The sequence below is a fragment of the Haemorhous mexicanus genome, chromosome Z, assembly GCF_027477595.1.
Source record: "Haemorhous mexicanus isolate bHaeMex1 chromosome Z, bHaeMex1.pri, whole genome shotgun sequence".
Lineage (NCBI taxonomy): Eukaryota > Metazoa > Chordata > Aves > Passeriformes > Fringillidae > Haemorhous > Haemorhous mexicanus.
Genome location: NC_082381.1, coordinates 29,932,914 through 29,953,418, shown reverse-complemented (window position 1 = coordinate 29,953,418; position 20,505 = coordinate 29,932,914). Strand labels below are relative to the sequence as shown.

Sequence of the window (20,505 nt, the reverse complement as noted above, 5' to 3'; positions counted from 1 at the left end):
GTGTCACCTCTGAGAGGAATAGTGGATTTGTCTTTACAAACAAGCTGTGGGTCTGCTGGTAGATAAAACTAGCTCTGGAAGATAAAAGAAACAATGAGAAGGATTCCACTGATTGATGAATGGGAAAAGATATTTGCTTTCACAAATAAACTTTAGGTTTGCTGATAAATGAAATTAGACATTGAGACATGAAAGAAACAATGGAGAAGAAAAACTCCTAAATTCTGTAAGAATTAAAAATTAAAAGGGAGGGTTATACATTAGAGGGAAATCTTCGGTATCAGGCGTATTGGGGAGTCTGTACCTCTCAAGTACCTCAGCCAATGAGGAAAGAGAGAAGGAAATGGGGCCGGGAAATTAGGATAGAAAGGAGGCTGTGTCCTCCAGAAATTTGAGAGATCCCAGGGGAATGCCACATGGCCTCTCCCTTTATTCAAATAAAGCCAGAAAGGACTCCTCTGTCTCCTTTATGGACATAAACCTCTGGTGTTTGTGGATTAATTTTCCTGTTTGCCAAACCACTGACAGTGTTCAGACAGAAGGACAAAGGGAGGTTTTAGCAGGACTGACCAAGTTTTGGTATGGAAGGAGCCTGCTCTCCCCCATCAGAGCCCACTGGCACTGCCTTCCTGCTGGATGGATGGCACAGCCCCGGCCGTGGCAGAGCAGCCTCCTGTGCCCCCGCAGTGGGGCTCAGCTGCAGTTTAAGCCACTCTCACCCTGCACTGCCCAAGGGCTGCTCTGGCAGCGTCCTCAGCTCTCTCTTGCCCCCTTTCCCTCCGTGCTGCCCTGGCAGCTGAAAGCCGAGCTGGCCCAGGGCGTGTCTGAGCTCTCAGCCACAGTTGGCTTCTGCTGCTCCCAGCCTGGAGCTGCCACGCTGGGGAACCCAGAGCTGAGAGCTTCACTGCAGTGCAGCAAACGGAGGGGCTGACAGGAGGGGAAAGGGCCCTGAGGTCAGGCAAGAGATGAAGGACAAGGAGAATGGAAAAGGAGAGAAGAGAGAATTCACAGGGCTTGATAGCTGAATCTTCCCTGCATTGTTCTGGATTCCCAAAAGATCAATGGTGTCTGAGTTTATTATGAAATAAAAGAGGTGAAAAAGAATATTGATTACTTGTCCACTGGCTATTCTGACCACTGATGATTTTGGGATCTGAAGGAAAATGCACTATGTCACCATGATAAAAAAAGATACATATGCATATAAAAATATGGGAATCAGAAACACAAGATAAAAAACCAAAGATCAAAAAAACTCCGGCATTTCCTCATTTTGAAAGGAAGGAATCTGTGCTACAGGTTTCCCAAAATTCTTGTAGGTACCTCTAGATGTAATACAAGCATATAAAACTTCCGAATGAGATTTTCAAAAGCACTACGTCTTCACCGTGTTCTACCAGTTTTCCAAGCAGTTGGAGACAATAAAAATATCAAAATTCTGAAAGCTATTAAATAGTTTCATCTCAGTCTAATCCTGAAAGAAAATCTAAGTTATGTGTCTTCTGAAAAATAGGCATATTTACATTCCATTAAGGAGATTTTTGTCATTTTTTGTTGTTGTTTGTTGGGTTTTTTTCTTTCATCAGCTGTCTAATACTGGAAAGAAAGCAAGATCTTTTTTGTGGCATGGAATGGTAGCAGAAAGAAGAATTTAATAGACTATATTTAGAGCTTCATTTTTCTTACTGGCTATTTTTGCTGGAATTGCCTAGCTAGAAACACTCAGCATTGGTCTAATAGACTGATTTCTTCCAAGAGAGTAAGAAGGACAGAGTCAGCTCTGACCCCCAGGGGCTGATGCTGGGGCAGATACTCTTTAATGTCTGCATTCATGGCCGGCCTGGAGGAGCAGTTTACCCTCAGCAAGTCTGCAGAGAACACAAAACTGGCAGGAGCAGCTGACAGCCCAAATGCTCCTGCCATTCAGAGGAGACCTCGGCGGGCTAAAGAATTGGCCTGAGGGGAATCTGATGGAGTTGAAGGAAGGGAAATGAGAAGTCTTGGAACTGGGCAGGAATAGCCCCGGGCATCAAGAGCTGCAGGAGGATGACTGCCTGGGAAGCAGCTTTTTTATTTTCCTTGTCTTGGTGCTTTGGGGTTGTGCTGCAAAATGTTATAAATAAGAAGCTTGACTAGGCCAATATTCAAGCAGCCATCAATTTATTCATTAATATGGTAAATTATGAGCAATACAGAGCTGGGTACAGTGGGGAAATTTTCCATCCAACTGCACACCGATAGTTGAGGATTACAGGTATTTATAGCGGTACTCATAAGATTTCTCAGCAGTTTCTATTCCCAATTTTTACGTCACAATTCTATATACCATCATGATTTAGTTTCTCTCAGGATGTACATCACGAAAGGAGTATCCCAGGTGGTGGTGGTGGTGGTCTGGTTTCCGAAAGAAGAAAGCAGTATTTAATCTGGTGAAGTCCACCTTCCAGTTATGGGTGCACCTTTTGATTGCAAGGACTATAAATCTCGTAACAGTGATGTCCCGCTTCCCTTGATTGAAACTATTATTCCTTGAATTGATGTCCATCTTCCTTTCTCAAGCTGCATGTTTCCTTTTTATATATTCTAAAGCTATAGTTTCAAAAGATCCTTACTACAAGCAATATTCTAAAATTGTACTTCAAAAGCTTATTAGTGCAAAACTCTTTAAGGCCTGACTACCAGCAGAAAGTTCTTGTCAAAAAGTAACATCCTTAAAGCCTTAATTCAAATGCTACTAAATCAACCTAAGACTTGTAAAGGTTAATTGCAAACAAAAGAACAGGTTCAAAGGCCTTCTCCCATGCTTTTTTTTTTCCTCAGTTATTATTAGAATTTGTCTTTATAAGTGTCCCATGGTCGGTTTCCACACATATTACAATCACAAAAAAACACATTGCCTGTATGTGCCTGACACAAAACACAGCTTTACATTTCACAAAAGCAAAGGCAGAAGGATGATTGCAGCCAGAAAAAGAGAGGGTTTGCACATGGCTGTGCGGAGCCGAGCCCGGCCGGCCCCGGAGCCGCCCCGCCCGCGCTGTGCCCGCAGCCCCGGCTCTGCCGCGCTCGTCCCCGCCAAGTCCGGCCCGCGCCGGGGCCGCGCTGGGCGCGCGCGGGCCCGAGCGCAGCGCCCCACTCAGGCCGCGCGCCGCCGGAACAGCCGCGGGCGTTGCGCCGACAGTCGGCGATCGACGCCATGGCGGAGCTGCCGCTGCCCGCCGGGCTCAGCGCCAGCACCTTCCCCGCCAAGCTCTGGCGCCTGGCCAACAGCCCCCACGTCCGCTCCGTGCGCTGGGACAGCCGGGCCACGGGGCTGCTCATCGACCGCTCCCTCTTCGAGCGAGAGCTGCTCAGCTCGGGCGACGCCCACGGGGCGGGCGCTGACGGGGCGGGGCCGATACCGGAGTCCTTCCAAGCCACGCACTTTGGCAGCTTTGTGCGGCAGCTCAACCTCTACGGCTTCCAAAAGGTGCCGGGCTGGGTTGGCTTAGATGAGCTGGCCGATACCGGGGGCTGGCTCCACTTCGGGAACCCCAACTTTCGGCGCGACCCCCCCGACCTCCTGCTCCGCATCAAGCGCCTGACCAGGGCCGACAGGCAGCGGCTGGCGGCGGGGCTGGAGGTGCGCAGCCGCCAGCCCAGCCGCTTCCAGCAGCTCCACACGGAGCGAACAGCGCTCTCCTTCCCCATCGGGCAGCTCCCCAGAGCCGGTGAGACAGGGTGGGGCTGAGGGCGGCGTGGGCTGTGGCTGTGGGCACTGCCCGGCGGGGCAGGAGCAGGCCCTGCCCGTGCTGGGGCTGCTCAGCGCAGCTGCCCCGGCCGGCACAGGGGCTGTCCTTGGCCAAGGCAGCTGTGCCGGCAGGGCCCGGCAGCTGTGCCGCCTGTGCCGGGCTGCCGGGGCTGCGGGACGGTCCCGCCGCGGCTGCGCTCACCACAGCCTGCCCCGCTCGGCTGCAGCTGGCCCAGCCGTGCACCATGGCTGGCCCTGCTCCTTGCCCTACCCTTGGATGCTCCGTGAGTGCGTGAGCCGAGTGCTCGGTCCTGCTAACGCCCAGCTAGAGGGAGCCTCCTGTCTCTCTGGGGCAGTGGGGAAAAGGCCTGGCAGTTGGGTTTCTGGCAGTTGCCTCCTGTCAAGGAACAGCAGCAGGACAGGTTTCCCCAACAGTTGAATGAATAGGGGAGAGCTCAGTAGACAAGGAACTGCTAGTTGAATAGCCCCAGAACATGTTGGCTGTTTTTTTTCTTCTACTTTCTCATCCTGCTTGGGGTGATAGGAGCTTTTGTCTTCCCTGACAGAAGTGCCGTTGCTGCCAAGGGAAGCCCACCCAAAGACCAATGGAGACCCAGCCTTCCCTTTGCTTCCTTTCTTCTGCACTCAATACTGCACAGCTCCCTCATGTGAGAAGCTCACCTGCCTCACCTGAGGGTTTAAAGCTGCCTCCAGGCCCTTCCAGGCAAAGTGTAGGTGCTCAGGATTCAGAGACTTCTCCAGTACCTCCCAAGAATGTCTTTGTCACCTCCAGACTTCTTGGGGTTTCACCAGTCGAGCCATCAAGGGAACTCATCCGGAAAGCTAATCTCTGCAAGGTCACCATTCCTCTGGTTCACATGGACCTCAAACGCCACCCTGAGCTCATGGTTCGCCTGACTCACATCGACCCTGAGGCCACCTGCAGGGCCCTTCAAGAGAGCAGCAGCTGCGCAGCTGCAGAGCAGCACACCCCAGCCAACAATCCATCAGGCAGGGAAAGAATTTCTACCCTTCCTTTTCAAACAGGTCCTTGAAATTGACTCTTTGAAGTCTGGGGAGATAGGAAAGGCTGTGATCATGAAGTCTTCGCATCGCTTTGGAGCAGAGGGGAAAGCACCTGGCAGTTGGGTTTCTGGTGGTTGCCTCCTGCTACGGAGGACCAGTGGGACAGTTTTCTCTGTGTGCTCTCATGGATAGATCTCAAGTGAGAATCAGGTAGAAAGTGTCAAGTCAGCTCGGAAGGAGGACCTTGAAAACATAAAGATTCTCTGCCTGCTTTTCCTCTCCTTGCTGAAGATTTGGAGGGTGTTCTGGGCATTTTCCAGACAGCCTCTCTGTAATGGTACAAGGGTAAGGTGAAAGATACTGCCTAACAAGTAGTCAGTGTTAGGTGTACTCTCCCCTTTCTTTGAAGGAAGCCAAACTAGGATGGTGATAGGATATTGCAGATGTTTAAGACTGTCTGCCCTGCAAATCAAGCCGTGCTATTGAAATGAGCCCTGTGTGCCCCACAACAGCTGCAGCTGCAGAATACAGCCGCACCCACAAGGTAGTTTTTAGAATAAACTGGCTGTATAATTTCAGTGTGTGCGTCTGCAGATCTGGGCTCTTCCTGGGTGAATCAATTTCTGTGGTCTTTTGTGATGAGAAACACAAAGTAGCCAAGTCCAAAAGCTGCTGGGGAGATAGGAGAGGGTGGGATTGTAAAGTTTCTTTATTCCTTTGGAGCAGATGGGAAGAGACCTGGCAGCTGGGTTTCTGGCTGTTGCCTCCTTCCAAGGAATGGCAGTGGGACAGTTTTCCCAGACAGATGAACAAGTAGGGGAGAACTCACTAGACAAGGAATTGGTTGTTGCAAAGCCCCAGAACACGTGGGGATTTTTTTTTCCCTCACCCTGCTTGGGAGGATGGGAGCTTTTGTTTTCCCTGACAGAAGTACAGTTGCTGCCAAGGGAAACACACCCAAAGACCAACAGTAACCCAGCCTTCCCTCTGCTTCTTTTTTTCTTCCCTCGCTGCTGCACAGCTCCCTCACACCAGAACCTTGCTGCTGCCTCACCTGAGGATTCAGAGCTGCCTCCAGGCCCTTCCAGGACAAGTCCAGGTCCTCAAGAGCATGAGGCTTCCCCAGCACCTCCCAAGAAAGTGTCTGCCACCTCCGGACCTCTTGGGGTTCCATCAGCCAGGCACACAGAGATTTCAACTCCAGTCTGAGCTCATAATTCCACCAGTTCCTGTGGACCAGCAAAACACTTCTGTGGCCTCTACAGAGATCAGTAGTTGCACATCTCCAGAGCAGCACTTGCCAGCCTACAGCCCATCAGGTAGGGAAAGAGTTTTCTACCCTTGCTTTTCAGAAAGATCACGGAAAATGACCCTTTGAAGTATTTTCCCACAGTGATCTGTCATGAGTACATCTCAAGTGAAAATAAGTAGAGGGTGTCAAGTGTACTAGGAAGGGGAACTGTGGAAATAAAAACAATTTCTGCCAGCTTTTCCTGTCCTTGCTGTGGATTTGGAGGGTGTTCTAGGCATTTTCCAGACAGCCTCTCTGTAGGGGTACAAGGGCAAGGTGAAAACCATTTGTCCACAACTGCTCAGTGTCAGGGGAACTCCCATATTTCTTTGAATGAAGCCAGACCAGGACCCTGATAGAATACTGCAGATGTTTACAGATTGTCTCTCCTTCCACTAATGCTATTAAATTTCAGTGAGCTCTGTGTGCCCCAGAACAATTGCAGGTGCAGAATACAGCCTCACCCACAAGGCTGCTTTATACAATAAACTCATAGTTAAAGTTTAGCATGCATGTCTGCAGATCTGGGCTCTTCCTGGGTGAATCCACTTTCTGTGGTCTCTTGTGATGAGAAAGTGAGAAGCCACCAAATCCAAAAGCCACTGGGGAGATAGGAAAGGCTGTGATTATAAGGTGGTTTTGTGTAAGTGTAGACCAATTTTACAATCCGTATTATCATATACATACACATTATTTAGAATAAATACATTTTCCTTCCAATCCCCCGGGAAGTCAGAACACATTTCTGGAACTGAGGTTGCTGTGTGCTTCCTGTGATGTTTGATCCAAGGCAGCACTAGAGCTCTGCGTCCCAAAGACACATCGGTGAGCCTGACCAATGTGTTTGGATTCTTGCAGCCACCCCAGACACTTCAGCCCCCAGCACTCCAGCTGGCAGCACAGGTTTTGCAGCATGGACAGCCCCCAGCTGGCTGTGGAATAGTCCTGGGGAAGAGGAATTGCTGCTGCCAGATCTTGATATGGTGCTTGAGACACTGGAAGAGATGTTTGCTCCCTCTGCTCAGGTAACTGCATTGGACAGGGAAGAAAGGGACTGGACTGAGAGCTTGTGAATGTTGTTGCATGGCTGAGAAGGAAAAGCTTCTTGAGTTCAGCTGGGAATGGACAGGGGAGGATTTGCTTGCTGGAAGATTTTCACAAGAAGAAGAAATGAAAAAAGATGATAGTCCTTAAATGAGGTTGAAAGGTGATGGCCAAGTTTGGGTGCTTGTTTTCCTGGGAAGAATCCCTGGTGCAGGGGCATTTGTGGTGAGGAGGGGGAAGCTTTGTAGGTTCTAAGAGGCTTTGTTTGATGGGAAAGAAGAGTGTTTGGAGAACGGGCACGGAAGGCCAAGTGTCCCGTGCAGGGAGGGGCATGCCAGAGGTGCCTCTGTTCCAGCAGCAGATGTGGGCTGTGCCTCTTTGGGTGGGAAGGCCAAGGCAAAGCAAGGGCTGGGCTGCAGCTGCTGCTGCTGTGTGAGCCCTGCCGTGCCTGTAGGCGCTCCCAGAGCCGTGGCTGGGGCTGGGCTGGAGCTGCAGCTTTCTTGTCCTCTCAGTAAGCTGGTGCCTGCACTGCAGTTTCCTTCTGGGAAATCCTCAGCTGGGCAAACTGGCCAGTCTTGCTGTCCATGTTCCAGAGCTCAGTCTCCTTGCTCTTGGGCATCTCTGTGGGAAGAGATGTGTGCTCCCACACTGTCCCTGCCAAGCTGCAGCCTGGATGAGACTGCTGTGCTCAGGGCTGTGGAGGGAGGAGCACATCCCTGTGCCAGGAGCTGGCAGGACTCCTTCCTTAGCAGCCATTCCATGTGTTCAGTGTTACCCCCACATTCAACACTGTCAGCTTTGACAGCTTTTGGACTATGTTTTAGAAGTCAAATATTTTTGACTATTCAGAGAAGAATTCTGAAGTGCTTTGGCATGGGTGATGTGTGTGGGAGAATTGGCACGGGGATGCCATAGGAGAGTTCTGTTGTTGAAGTTAGACTGAGTTGCTGTAGTAATTTCCCATAGTTCTCTACAACTGGTATGCTAACATGTATGAAAATGACAAGTGTTGTACACACCCCTATCTAGAACATTCTCTGTTCTTCGATCTCCAATTGGTTGTTGCCTTGAAACCACTCCCTCCTCATTCCCCATTGGACTGTTCTCCATTACCTCATACTTGCCCCTCCTCCTGTACCTTCTCCCATTGGATCATTTGTATTGTGACCCCTCCCACCCATATGCATTTATATACCCTGGACCCTCCCTCAGCAGTTGGATTCTCTCCCCACTGCCCTCCTTCACAGTTGTCTCCCTGCTCCTTTCAGTCCACCACCTTTTCTCTTTAACTTTTTCTGCACCTTGGAAAAGTTGAAAGGTGCAGGAAAAGTTAAACTCATTGGAACTATCTGAGGTTGAGTCACCTCCTTCTACCCTGGTGAGCAGAGAATATACATCTGGGACTGGGTGGAAGGTGGGCTGAGGGGTAGCGCTGTTGGGCAAAGGCACCCTCTTTGTCCCTCTGGTGTCCTGCCAGCACTGGCCCAGAGTTTTCCTCCCGCAGACGGAGAAGAAAACCGGTCTCCCTGCCTCAGTTGGCGCCCAAACAGGGACCCTGGGTGTCATCCTCATCGTCCCAAAGAGTGTCCCTTGGATTCCATTGCATCTGTGATGCCTGGTCTCTGAGGATTTTGCACCGTTCGGAGCCGACTCCGAGGAGTGAGTCGCTTTCATTGTTTGGAAGCCCTTTCTTCTCAGAACATGTGACAACCGGAGGGATTGTGAGTCTCCACAGCGACCTGATTGAAGAGGTCTCCACATTCCTGCAAATCACAGGCATCTCACCAGCCTCTCTGAAGCAATTTCTGATCACCCGTGGTTTCTTCATGTGGTAAGTGCTTTGCAGCTGTGGGCTGCCTTTGTACCTTGAATACTTCGGGTACCCCACGTGTGTCTGTTTGCTTTTCGTTCATGTTATACTTCAGAGAAGGGAAGGTTGAGTGTGTGGAAAGCATGGGTAATAAGCTTTTCCCCACTCAAAAGGAGTTTTATATCCTATTAAAGAGGCTTTCACAGTGTTTACCAACAGGTCTGGCAGATCCCACAAATCGGTATTTATCCGGAAAGATCTGAAAACACAGAAACGGCAGTCGGATGTCTAACTTGATGCAGGTTCTCCCCCGACTGCAGAATTATTTGCAGTCGTGAGGGTGTTCCGGAAATTCCAACAACCTCTTAATTTAGTAACGGATTCGGCATACATTGCTGGGATAGCTGAAAGAGCAGAACACTCTATGCTCAAACATGTCCAGAATCCAGATTTATTCCGCTTGCTCTCAGAATTAATCTGGCTCATTTCTCAATGAGAGCAGCCGCATCATATCCTGCATGTGAGATCCCACGCTCACATGCCTGTTTTCTTAATAGAAGGAAATAGGAGAGCAGATGCGCTGGCAATGATAGTCATAAATTCAGTTGCAACACCGAACCTACCAGAGACCTTTAAACAAACTCAAATGAGCCACATGTTTTGTCATCAAAATGCCCCAGCTCCAGCGTGACAGTTTAAATTAACTCATGAAAAAGCTTGTGGCATTGTAGCCACTTGCCCAATATGCCAGTCACGTGCGTTGCCATCCGTTGTGGCAGGTGTCAACCCCAGAGGCTTGGAAGCACTTGAACTGTGGCAGTCTGATGTAACCCATTACCTGGCGTTTGGAAGGTTGAAATATATGCATGTATCAGTTGATACATTTTCAGGTGCTGTATTCGCATCATTGCATGCGGGTGGAAAATCCAAAGACGTGATAAAACATTTTTATATGGCCTTTGCCACCCTGTGAACCCCAAAAAAGATTAAAAGAGATAATGGCCCGTGTTATACATCTAAAACTTTTCAAAACTTTGTATCCACTTGGGGAATCACCCATTCCACTGGCATTCCCCATAACCCTCAAGGACAGTCAATAATAGAACGTACTCATAAAGAAATAAAGAGATTGTTAGATTTACATTCTGGGCCAACACTGCTAGTATCTCCTCAACAATGTTTGTGTAAAGCACTATATGTGCACAATTTTTTACACTGTTCCCAGAAGGAGCTGAACCCTCCCATCCTCCAGCATTTTCATGACAGTACCTTCACCCATTTGAAAGAACGCCCTCCAGTACTTATGTGAGACCCTGAGTCCCATCAAATTAAAGGCCCATTCCCACTTAAAACCTGGGGGCAAGAGTATGGTTGTATTTCAACAGATACAGGGCCATGATGGATTCCCAGATGATTTATTAAGCCATACCTCGATGCTGACCCACCACACATCCCCAAAAAAGAATACCGTGCTTCAGATCAACAAACTACCATTACCACAGATGCTTTCGCCTGGAAGTGTGAGAAGAAAAAGATGAAAGCACCAAACATCATTGCTCGAACCCTCATCACAGCAAGATACTTTCCCCTATCAAACATGATTGCAGAACCCCTTCTTTCCTCCCCAGCCATCCGTATCCATTTTCCCTCATACCTTTCCCATAAACTGCAATTCTAGCCTCATTTTCAGTTATTAACAGGAAAGGGGGGCATGAGGAAGGGGAGAGTGCAAGAAAATAACATCATTATGTTTTTATTATTTAATGCAGAAAATTCCAGCATGTACGCCCAGGGATCAGAGATACCCCTGAGAGTGCTGTGTGTAGCAATCGTCATCTGGTACCATCACCTCACAGCAGATGCGTGGATGGTGCAACAACCTGCTGAAAACATATGGTTGATGTTGGTGAAGACTCTAAAACAAGACAATTTATGCATGTCAGTGGGAGCGGTAGACAACCCTTTGTCGACGTGTCTGGTGAGGATGCCTCTGTCATCAAATGAATATCTATATGCAGGTAAGGAACCGAATCCGGTAGATACATGGGACAACTGGACAAGGATCCTCCCACATGCCACGCAGGAACTACAAGAATTAGATCTCTTGGGCTCCACTCCAGCAACATACTGCATTAGATTTTATTATAAACAAAAGACACAAGACTGGCATGATTCTACAGTACTGCAAAAACAATTCAGAAAGACGTTACACCACACAATAAAAAATAAAATTTGGCCTTGTGGTGCAATTATACAGCTAAAACACCATCCAAGTCCAGTGATGTTACCAGGGTATTCCCGCAAGGAGTATTCCTTATCTGTGGTGACAGAGTGTGGGCAGGGATCTCATAAAAAACCCAAGGGGGTCCTTGCAGCCTTGGCCAATTGACTGTCCTCACCCCAAATAAAACTCAAATTGTTAATTGGCAAAAAGAGAAGCAAATGACAAGGAAATGAAGATCATATACACCATTTGACTCAAATTGTGATAACAAAATTTATTACTGGAGTCAAAGTAAAAGAATTGCAGTATCTGTCTTCCTCCCGTGGGTGGCAGCTGCGAAAGCTTTAGGCAGGATTTCCCACTTGGGGTGTTGGCTCAGCCAACAAGCCAACGCAGCTCCGCTGCATTGTCAGATTTAGAAGAAGAAGAAAGCACCAGGCATGCCACATTTCAAAACAGGGCAGCCATTGATTTCCTTCTCCTCTCACATAGTCACAGTTGTAAAGATTTTGATGGCCTATGCTGCTTTAACGTCAAAAAGCACCTCCGTCCATGCAAACATTGAACAAATACAAACTCAAGTCCAAAACCTACTAACAGAGACAAAGCTATCAATATAGTAGACAAAACTCTCAGCCAATGGGGCCTTCCCGGGTGGTTCATTCCAATTGTAAAAAAATCTACTCCGGTTCTTAATCGTCATCTTTATGATAATGACAGCAATAGGTTGCTTCAAAAGAGCAATTGAAAAATCCTGGAGAACCATCTACTTAATAAACAAAGAAGGGGGAGATGTGAGTGATGGGTGTGGGAGAATTGGCATGGGGATGCCGTAGGAGAGTTCTGTTGTTTAAGTTAGACTGAGTTGCTGTAGTAATTTCCCATAGTTCTCTACAACTGTTATGCTAACATGTTGTCATGGTTTGAGCCTGGCGCAATGCCAGTGCCCCCATGAGAATACATCTTTCCCTGGTATCTACTGTGAGATGTGATCAGAGACAGAGCAGAGCAGGCTCCAACTTAAGAATGAAAGGAAAAAAAACTTTATTAACCTAAAACTACAAGAGAAACACACAGAACACAGGATGAAAACCTTCTAAATTTCCTCCTCCTCCCCCCACTGAATTTCCAATCCAGCTACCACCCCTTAGATCACCCACTCTCAGTCCATCACTACCCTTTAGATAATCAATTCTCAATTCTTTGAGAAGAGAGGAGTCCCTCTTGCACCACAGACTTCCCCAGAAAACAGTTGAAACTTCTTGTGTTTCCGTGTCACGTGTGGCACTGCCCGGAGAACATTTGCCATCGTGACCTCTTCCTTCCATGTCCAGTGCTTCCACCACTGCACATGGACCAGAGTTGCTTCTAGAGTTTTTCCCTTTAAGGATGCTTTGTCCAGTTCCAAAAAGAGCACAGTCTCTCTCCTTTGGGACACCTGTCCCGCCCCCCCCCCCCCCCCCCCCCCAAATTTCACCCCCTGGGCTGAGGGGTCTCTTGAACAGAGATCATCTTCCTCTTCTTCTTCTCTGAAGACGGAGGGCACCACCACCACCACCCTCCTCACCCGTCGTCTCTGTTCACACACCTTCACATTACCGCACTCTCCTGGCTCTGAGCCATTGCCTACCCCTAGAATGCAGTCTCTGTGTCACAGGAACACAAGTGGTTCTGCCATGACTATACCAGAAAAGTCCAGCCAAATGCCACTCCATCATCTCCTCCCGCCTAGGATTCTTCTGAGCCTCTCTCAACGCCTTTCACTAACTCCAGGAAGATCAGCATTTGGCAGGTTTCCATCATCCACAAGAAGGGTTGAAAGTCCCAGGCTCTGCCTGTCCAGAACTCCCACGGCTGGCTGCCCTGCCGGGCACCCCCCCTTCTCCTTCACGCCGGCCGTGCTATCACAGGCACAGGTTCTCTCCCTCTCTCTCTCTCCGGAGAGGGGGAAATGGTGGGGGATGGGGGATGGCTGCACGAAGCCTCACAGTGCTCTTCCACCCTTCGAATCTCGCTTCTGTCCCAGGCCTGGCTTACCTCTGGCCGCATGGCCTCCCCACCCCACCCCGCCCGCCCCCGGCCAGCTTGGAGCTGGGCAGGGGGAAGGTTTGTTCTCTTCCAGGACCGGAACACAAAGAGAATTTCCCCTGGAGTTCACAGCTTTTAAACCCCCTGTGTTCTCAGAGGCGTATCCATGCCCTCAGTGGACAAACCAGGTGCCAATATTAAAATCTGAACACCCATTGGTCTGACTACACCATCCCAAAAAAACTCATTTCCTCTCACACCACGACACATATATGAAAATGACAAGTGTTGTACACACCCCTATCTAGAACATTCTCTGTTCTTCGATCCTTCATTGGTTGTTCCCTTGAAACCATCCCCTCCTCATTCCCTGTTGGACTGTTCTCCATCACCTCATACTTGCCCCTCCTCCTGTACCTTCTCCCATTGGATCGTTTGTATTGTGACCCCTCCCACCCATATGCATTTATATACCCTGGACCCTCCCTCAACAGTTGGATTTTCTCCCCACTGCCCTCCTTCACAGTTGTCTCCCTGCTCTTTTCAGTCCACCACCTTTTCTCTTTAACTTTTCCTGCACCTTGGATCCTACAATAAACTCATTGGAACTATCTGAGGTTGAGTCACCTCCTTCTACCCTGGTGAGCAGAGAATATACATCTGGGACTGGGCGGAAGGTGGACTGAGGGGTAGCACTGTTGGGCAAGGGCACCCTCTTCGTCCCTCTGGTGTCCTGCCAGCACTGGCCCAGGGTTTTCCTCCCACAGATGGAGAAGAAAACCGGTCTCCCCGTGGCACTTTAGGGCGCAGAGTTCTTGTTAGGAGCAAGGGATTAAGAGTGTGAGCCGTGGAGTTGTTGGACCAGGTGTTTTGTGTAAGTGGTGAGAATGGTTTCTTCCTTTCTGTTTCTCTTTCAAGGGGAATGTTCATGTTGCCCCTGAGTCTTCAGGAGGGAAGCCTGTGGACAGAGCTGCAGCAGAGAGAACTTTGCCTGGCACTGAAAGCTGCGGGAAGAATTCCCAGGAGTCCGAGGAGCTTGGTAAGGACAGAGCCCCAATTGGTTTAGAGAGGTGTGAGATGGCTGCTCTGAGCCTGCCTCTGGCAGGAAGGGAGATGAGAAGAGTTGAGTTCCTGTCTGCAGGCTTGGTGCTTCCTGGTGCCTTTAGTTCAAATCCTGCACTGGCACACTCTGCCTGAGCCCTGCCCTCCACGCTTCTCTAGAGGCTGTGACACTGAGTCCTCTGCTGTGGCAAGAGAGCAGGGAATAAACCTGATCTTGTGGGAGCTGTGTCACCAACTCAGGTGTCCCAAATTGGTTCATATCTCAGTTCCCAGCACCCCTCAGCTTCAGCCCTTTTAGTGAGGATTGAGGTCTGTCTGTCAGCACAGAGAAAAGAACAAGGCTGGGCTTCTTTGTGGCAGCTTATACCGGTAGCCGGCTGGGCAGATCTGCCCCCGGGCAGCCTAGCATGGGCCGGATAGCACAGTCCTTTGGAGACTGAATGTCTGAATACCCAAGCTGCCCTTAGCCGCAGGCAACCTTAGCAGGCCTAAGTGGTATCAGCTCTTAGTGATTATTCAGCTCTTTTATGGTTTCAGCTCTTTTGCTTGCTAAGGTGCCCTGGTGGGCCATGGCTGACCGGTCAGGCAGACGCAAAGAGAGGAGAAGAAACGTCCTGGCATTTCACAGCGATGGTTTATTGGGGGGTCTGTGAAGGGTTCCAGCGGTGGCTCTTCTAACCAGAATGGGCTAAAGCAGCCCATTATATAGGGCTAGAAGGGATCAGAAATTGTCCAATAGCAGGGGTTAAGGAGAAGTAACCTATGGGCTCACAGAGAGATAAGAAAGGTGAAAGAGAGGGGCTTCTGGCCTTTTCACCATGACTTGGCTTTTCCTCTCTTTAGGCCTCAGCCCTCCATGGAGCTTTAGCAAGGCCTGGGCCTGCTACAACTTCACTTTCTGTTTTTAGAAAAAAGATGTTCCCTATAGTTCTTTTGAAACAGTTAACAAGGCATGAGAACATAGCTAATACAATAACAACTACAAGGAGAATCCACAACATTCCTTTAACCAAAGATGCAACCCCTCCTGTCAATCCCCATTGACCGAAAAGGTCATTGACCCAGTCTGGAGTTTTTTCTACTTTCACGTCCTTCACGTGTTCTTTCAGTTTCTGGATGTTTGCGTGGATGGATTCCGAGTGTGAAGAGAGATTGAAGCAGCACATCCCTTCGAAGTCTTCACAGCCGTGTCCGTGGGCAAGCAGCAGGAAGTCAATTGCAGCTCGGTTTTGGAGCCACGCATGTCTTGTGATTTCTTCTTCCTTTAAGAGATCGCTCTGGGCAGCAGATGTAGCATTAGCTTGTTTTCTGAGCCAGCACCCGAGGTGATTTATTTCACCAAGGAGTTTAGCTGCAGCTCCCCATGGTAAGAATAGGAGACAGCAATCTTTTTTGGTTTGTTCCAGTCGTATAATTTGGGATCACAATTTTCATCAAATTCAGTGTAGGACATTTTGTGGTGTTTTAATTCACTTTCTTTTGTCCAATTATGCAACAGGCTGATATTTGGCGTGAGGGTAGAAAGTTTTCCAAGGGTACAGGGACCTCCCTGGAGTCAGGAGGGGATAGCAGCCCATACTCGGTCACCACAGATGAGAAACGTTCCCTTGGGTATACTTCGGGGTGAAGAGAGGACACAGAGATCACACAAGCAGTGTAATTACACCAGTTGGGATAGTTATAAGCTTTGTTAATTGGTGATTTGTCTTTTCGGTATGTGTTTTTTATCTGGTCAATTTCTGACCAATTGTTTTTTTGGGCGACTAAAGTAAAATTTGACGCAGTATGTGGCCTTGGAGGACCCCAACAGGTCCAATTTTTGGGGTTCCTCCAGAGCATTGGGCAGTATTTTTGTCCATTTGTCCCAAGTATCTGCCAGGTTGGCTCTCTTACCTGTGGTGTGGAGGAGCTCTGAGTTATAGACAGGCCAATCATCTGCTACAAAGGGAATTCCTACTAGACGTGTAGAAAGTGGGTTATCAATGCTTCCCATGGATAAGCACATGTTATCCTGTTTTAGTGTCTTTGCTAAGGTTACCCAAACATTTTGGCTAGGCTGTGGGCTAATCCAGCCGAAGGCACGTAGTATGGTGAAGAACATCCAGGCAGCAGTGAGGACAGCACCAACAGAGATATTTTTCATCTTTGGACAGGAATGGGGCTTCTGATAGGGAATATAAGAAAAATTTGTTATCTTTGTGATGGGAGGGGAGGGTTTACTCCCTTGTTCTTTTCTCTGTTCCTTCCCTTCCTCCCCCCTTTTTTTATTTTCTAAGCTAAGGGAGGGGGATAAGGTTAAGGGGTTTTGAAAAAGAGTTAGGAAAAGGGGATAATAGGGGTTTTTTGAGGTAGAAAAGGGGTAACAACATATAATTCAGAGAACACTTTTATGTTCAGGCTATCTATGGTTTGATGCAGCAGAATGTTATTCAGCTTTCTGTTTTGTCTGCTGTCGCATGGTGGGGCGGTCTGTTCTTCTGTTTGTGGGTATTCGGCGACATCTTCGTCTCCAGGCAGAACTGGTTTGGTTTTGAAGAGGTTTTGTGTTTGACTCAGGAGAATTCTTGTCACCTTTTGTACTGTTTGCAGTGCCTAGGTATGGTTTTATGTTTTTTCCTGGGTACCATCTTGGACCAGAGGGTAGTAATACGCACACATACCCTCTGCCCCAGGTAATCAGTTGGAAAGGCCCAGAAACTTGGTGTGTTTCAGGCTCCTTCACGAGCATGGGTGGTTTCTCAGTGAGCTTTGCTTGGGTGGTATTTGCAAAATGGTGAAGTATTGGTGAGTCAGGCTTTAACAAAAAAACCATGAATTTATAAGGGAAAATTTGTTCCATATTTGTTCCAAATTTGTTCTAGAAGTGAGAAATACTAGAGCAAGGCCAAGCTGGAATTATTCATAACCTCGATGTTTAGCTGCTGATAATTAGCTGCAAGGATGTGGGACATCTCTGTATTTTGCATTGCAAAATACATGCAAATGCCTTTTTTTCAAAATTAAAAAAAGCAATCATTGCAGAAATACGTGTGAAAAAGAGGTGAGGATGAGCTTCCAGCCATTACAGGGAGTTGCACCATGTCAAATTTCCTGGGAATTTTGCTATTTGTCAGTAACAGCGAAGTATGGCTACAATAAACCATGGTACAAATGGTGAAAAAATACTCCCAAAGTTACAATTAGACAAAAATTGCTCTTTCTGTATTTAATTTTTTTTCTGGAAGTTAATGGAAGAGGAGCTGTAGCCTGGTTTGTCAGGGACACAGTAGCAGGGGTAAGCAGCAAGCGCACGACAGCCCTTGTAAGAGAAACTCACTCATCAATAAGTGAGATGACTGGGAGAAGGCAGCATTGAGTGCTCACCTTGGGAAATCAGTGTCAGGTTTATTACAAACAGAGGAGGGCATTTAAAATTAAACACAGACCTGCTGATTCTGGGTTTTTTCTGCCCATCTCAGTGGGCCATCACTAGAGGCTTCCATCAGAAGAATTAATTATCCTTCTCCATTCAATGATTTTTAGCAAAGACTCCTGCAAACTGAAGCCCCTGAACCAAAAGTCTCTCTAATATGGGGATGGAGAACTGTGCCTCCAAGTGCTGCCACTCCCAGATGGTGAGAGTCAAGCACAGAGCAAATCACCCTCTGCAGAGGTGGCGATCCCTACTGTGGAGGGCTGCTCCTTTTGCAGTGCTCTGCAGCACAACATTTAGTATAGTCATGGCTTCAGCTGGGGTTTTTTCCCTGATATTTCAGCTGAGGTCTTGGAAGACGCTGGTTTGCATCTCTGTGAGTCTGTGTATCAGGCTGCCTTTCCTTACATCTAGTGGTTTGCCTGTTACTGTGAGATCAGAGGCTCTGCAGCGATGGTTTATCACAGACAAACCACTCCATCTGCTCCTTCCTCTTCCTGCAGACAAAGCAGACACAACAGGTTTGGCGCTGTCCAGTGAAGTATTAAAATTCAAACAAACAAGCAAACAAAAAAGGAATTTGTAGTTAGGAACCACAATGAAAATGTACAGCCCCCTCTCTCTCACACATGCTGAAACCTGTTTACTGTGCATTCTCCAGGATAACACACTCATCAGAATATGAGACTGTTTTTTTCTTCTTTTTTTTTTTCAACAGGCATCTGATGTTAAAAACATTCTTTGTGATTAAATTTTTTATTATTTAGCAGTATCCCAGCTCTAAAATTCAGCAAGTGTAGAAGACACTTGATATTTAGGAGTTGCCGGCTGGCCTGTGCTTCTCTGCTTTTCTCATTCTTTTCCAGGAATAAGACGCAGTGAAAACATAGGAACGGTGCTTATGAACATTTACTAATGATTTAGGAATTTAAGATCATTTAGTGCAAGGTATTTTTAAGTTCTCATTAAGTTGTAATTGAAACATCAACCTTGTGGATATTCTGTGAATTTAATATTCATATCCTGTCAGTTGAGGCAAACTTACAGAGTTAAAGATTGCTCAAGATCTTATTCCTTTGTGAGCAATATTCTCAACTATTAAAGGCATTAGGAAGAAATTGTTTAATTTTAAAACCACAACAAAATCCAACAGACCTTTCTAGTTAAATTAAAGCTTTTCAAGAAGACTTGATTAATGATACACTGCATTAATTAATTTAAAATCTATAATCTTTGCATTTCTAAAAAAGACCCTTAAATATGCTTAGTCTTCTTAAGAAGAACAGAAGAATATTTGCAAGAAACCTAAAACCCTGTAGGGGGTTTTTTGTGCAAATGGACAAAAGAGATGTGAGAGAAGTCTTCCCACATCTTTTTTTCCCATCAAAGTTCTTCTGCCTTGTCACCCTTTGTGTCTCAGATCCTCAACTATCACATGAGGAAAAGAAGGCAATTATGTCTTTGTCATGCATTTGAATTGCTTTATTTCTGTATCAGTGCAGGCAATAAAAAGCACTTAGAGAAACATGAAGTCTCTACCAGAATGGTAAAGTGTGAGGAGCTATTAGCCCCATGCCATTTAGCTATAAACATGAATACAGCTTTAACAAAAATCTCAGGGGGCTTGGTAGAGGTGATTCCTATAGGCTTCCTCCTTTATTTGATCACAGTTTTCAATTTCACAGGGTAAAGGTTCTTCCTAGTCTGTGAAGGTCCAGCCTCCACTCCTGGCAAGGTCCCACAAGGGCTGTGAGAAGCCTCCCAGTCCCAAGACAGGGCTGATTAGGGACTATCTTCTCTCTGACACAGGAGGCTGAATCCCTCAATTAAGGGTTGAGGCAGTAAGTGCTAAAAAGTGCTGCTGTTCAATCAACTTGTGCCCACGTTGCCTCCTCTTCTTCTGCCTTGCTTCTGCTGGATCCTGCAGTCACACTGCACTTGCTGGGCAGCCTCTGCTCAGCAAAGCTTCTGCCTGCCCTCTCCACAAAGGAATTTAGGGCAGCTCCTTGCAGCCTGGGAGGCTCCCTGGACAAAGACTGGCAGATCTGCCTGTACAGCCATCCACAACCCAGACAACAGGCAAGAAAGTTGCAGGAATGTTTAATTTCATCCCAAAACGGGCACCTTCATCTGTCCCTGTGAGTCATCTCACATTCTCCTTTGACTGACTTGATGGATGCCCACCAAGCACATGGTACTCCAAGGAGCCACTCACACGGACACCTCTGCAGGGACCTGTGATCCATTGAGTGAAAACCCTGCTTGGGATGAGCCAGTTTGACTCTGTTTCACAGAGACTGCCAGAAAGGAACACCCTGTCCTTACCAGCTGGGTTTTAGTATTTCTTTTTATTCCATCCACCAGAAGGACATAGACATTTTTCTTGCCAAAGATTTCATCGGAGTACCCCAAACACAGGAACTGGCCTGAATTAGCCTGGATTCATTATCCTGAAATATCCCCAAAGATTTCCCCAAGGAAAGTTAGGAGGAAAAAAAAGAAAGTAAGCAGAAGGATTGTGATCTTTGTTTGTATTTATCATCCTGTTATGTAAATTGCATTTAGCTGAAAATGCTTTGACTAGCTTTGGCTTTCCTCATTAAGTGGTTCTCGATTTGCTACCACCACCACAACACCCAGGCAGGTCATACTGGTGTTCATTGTCATAAAGTTCATCACAAGTTACATTCTCCTCCTCCTCCTCCTCCCCATTCTGCATGCCCACCATGAGGACTGAGAGCCATATGCCTTCAGGAAATTGCCCTCCTTGCTGGACTGTGGTTCTGCTATAAGTTCCTAAAGCAAATCAATAAACAGTTGCTGGCAACAGGGAATTCTAGAAAGTGTGGGATAAAACAGAATTATTATTTCCAGTTCA

The 20,505-nt window shown here is 47.5% G+C and overlaps 2 long non-coding RNA genes across 3 annotated transcripts; both read left to right on the top strand.

Annotated features, from left to right (window-relative positions):
• Window positions 1-3,578: 3,578 nt before the first annotated feature.
• Window positions 3,579-5,915, top strand: LOC132342028 (uncharacterized). The gene is made up of 3 exons (XR_009490373.1): window positions 3,579-3,710; window positions 4,297-5,101; window positions 5,778-5,915. It is a non-coding gene; the product is annotated as an uncharacterized LOC132342028 (long non-coding RNA).
• A 993-nt stretch (window positions 5,916-6,908) lies between these two features.
• Window positions 6,909-20,505, top strand: LOC132342027 (uncharacterized). Of its 2 annotated transcripts, XR_009490372.1 has the most exons (6): window positions 6,909-7,072; window positions 8,596-8,922; window positions 10,671-10,919; window positions 14,072-14,192; window positions 15,325-15,581; window positions 19,313-20,505. It is a non-coding gene; the product is annotated as an uncharacterized LOC132342027 (long non-coding RNA). The 2 variants fall into 2 exon arrangements; XR_009490371.1 differs by having other exon boundaries at window positions 6,909-8,922.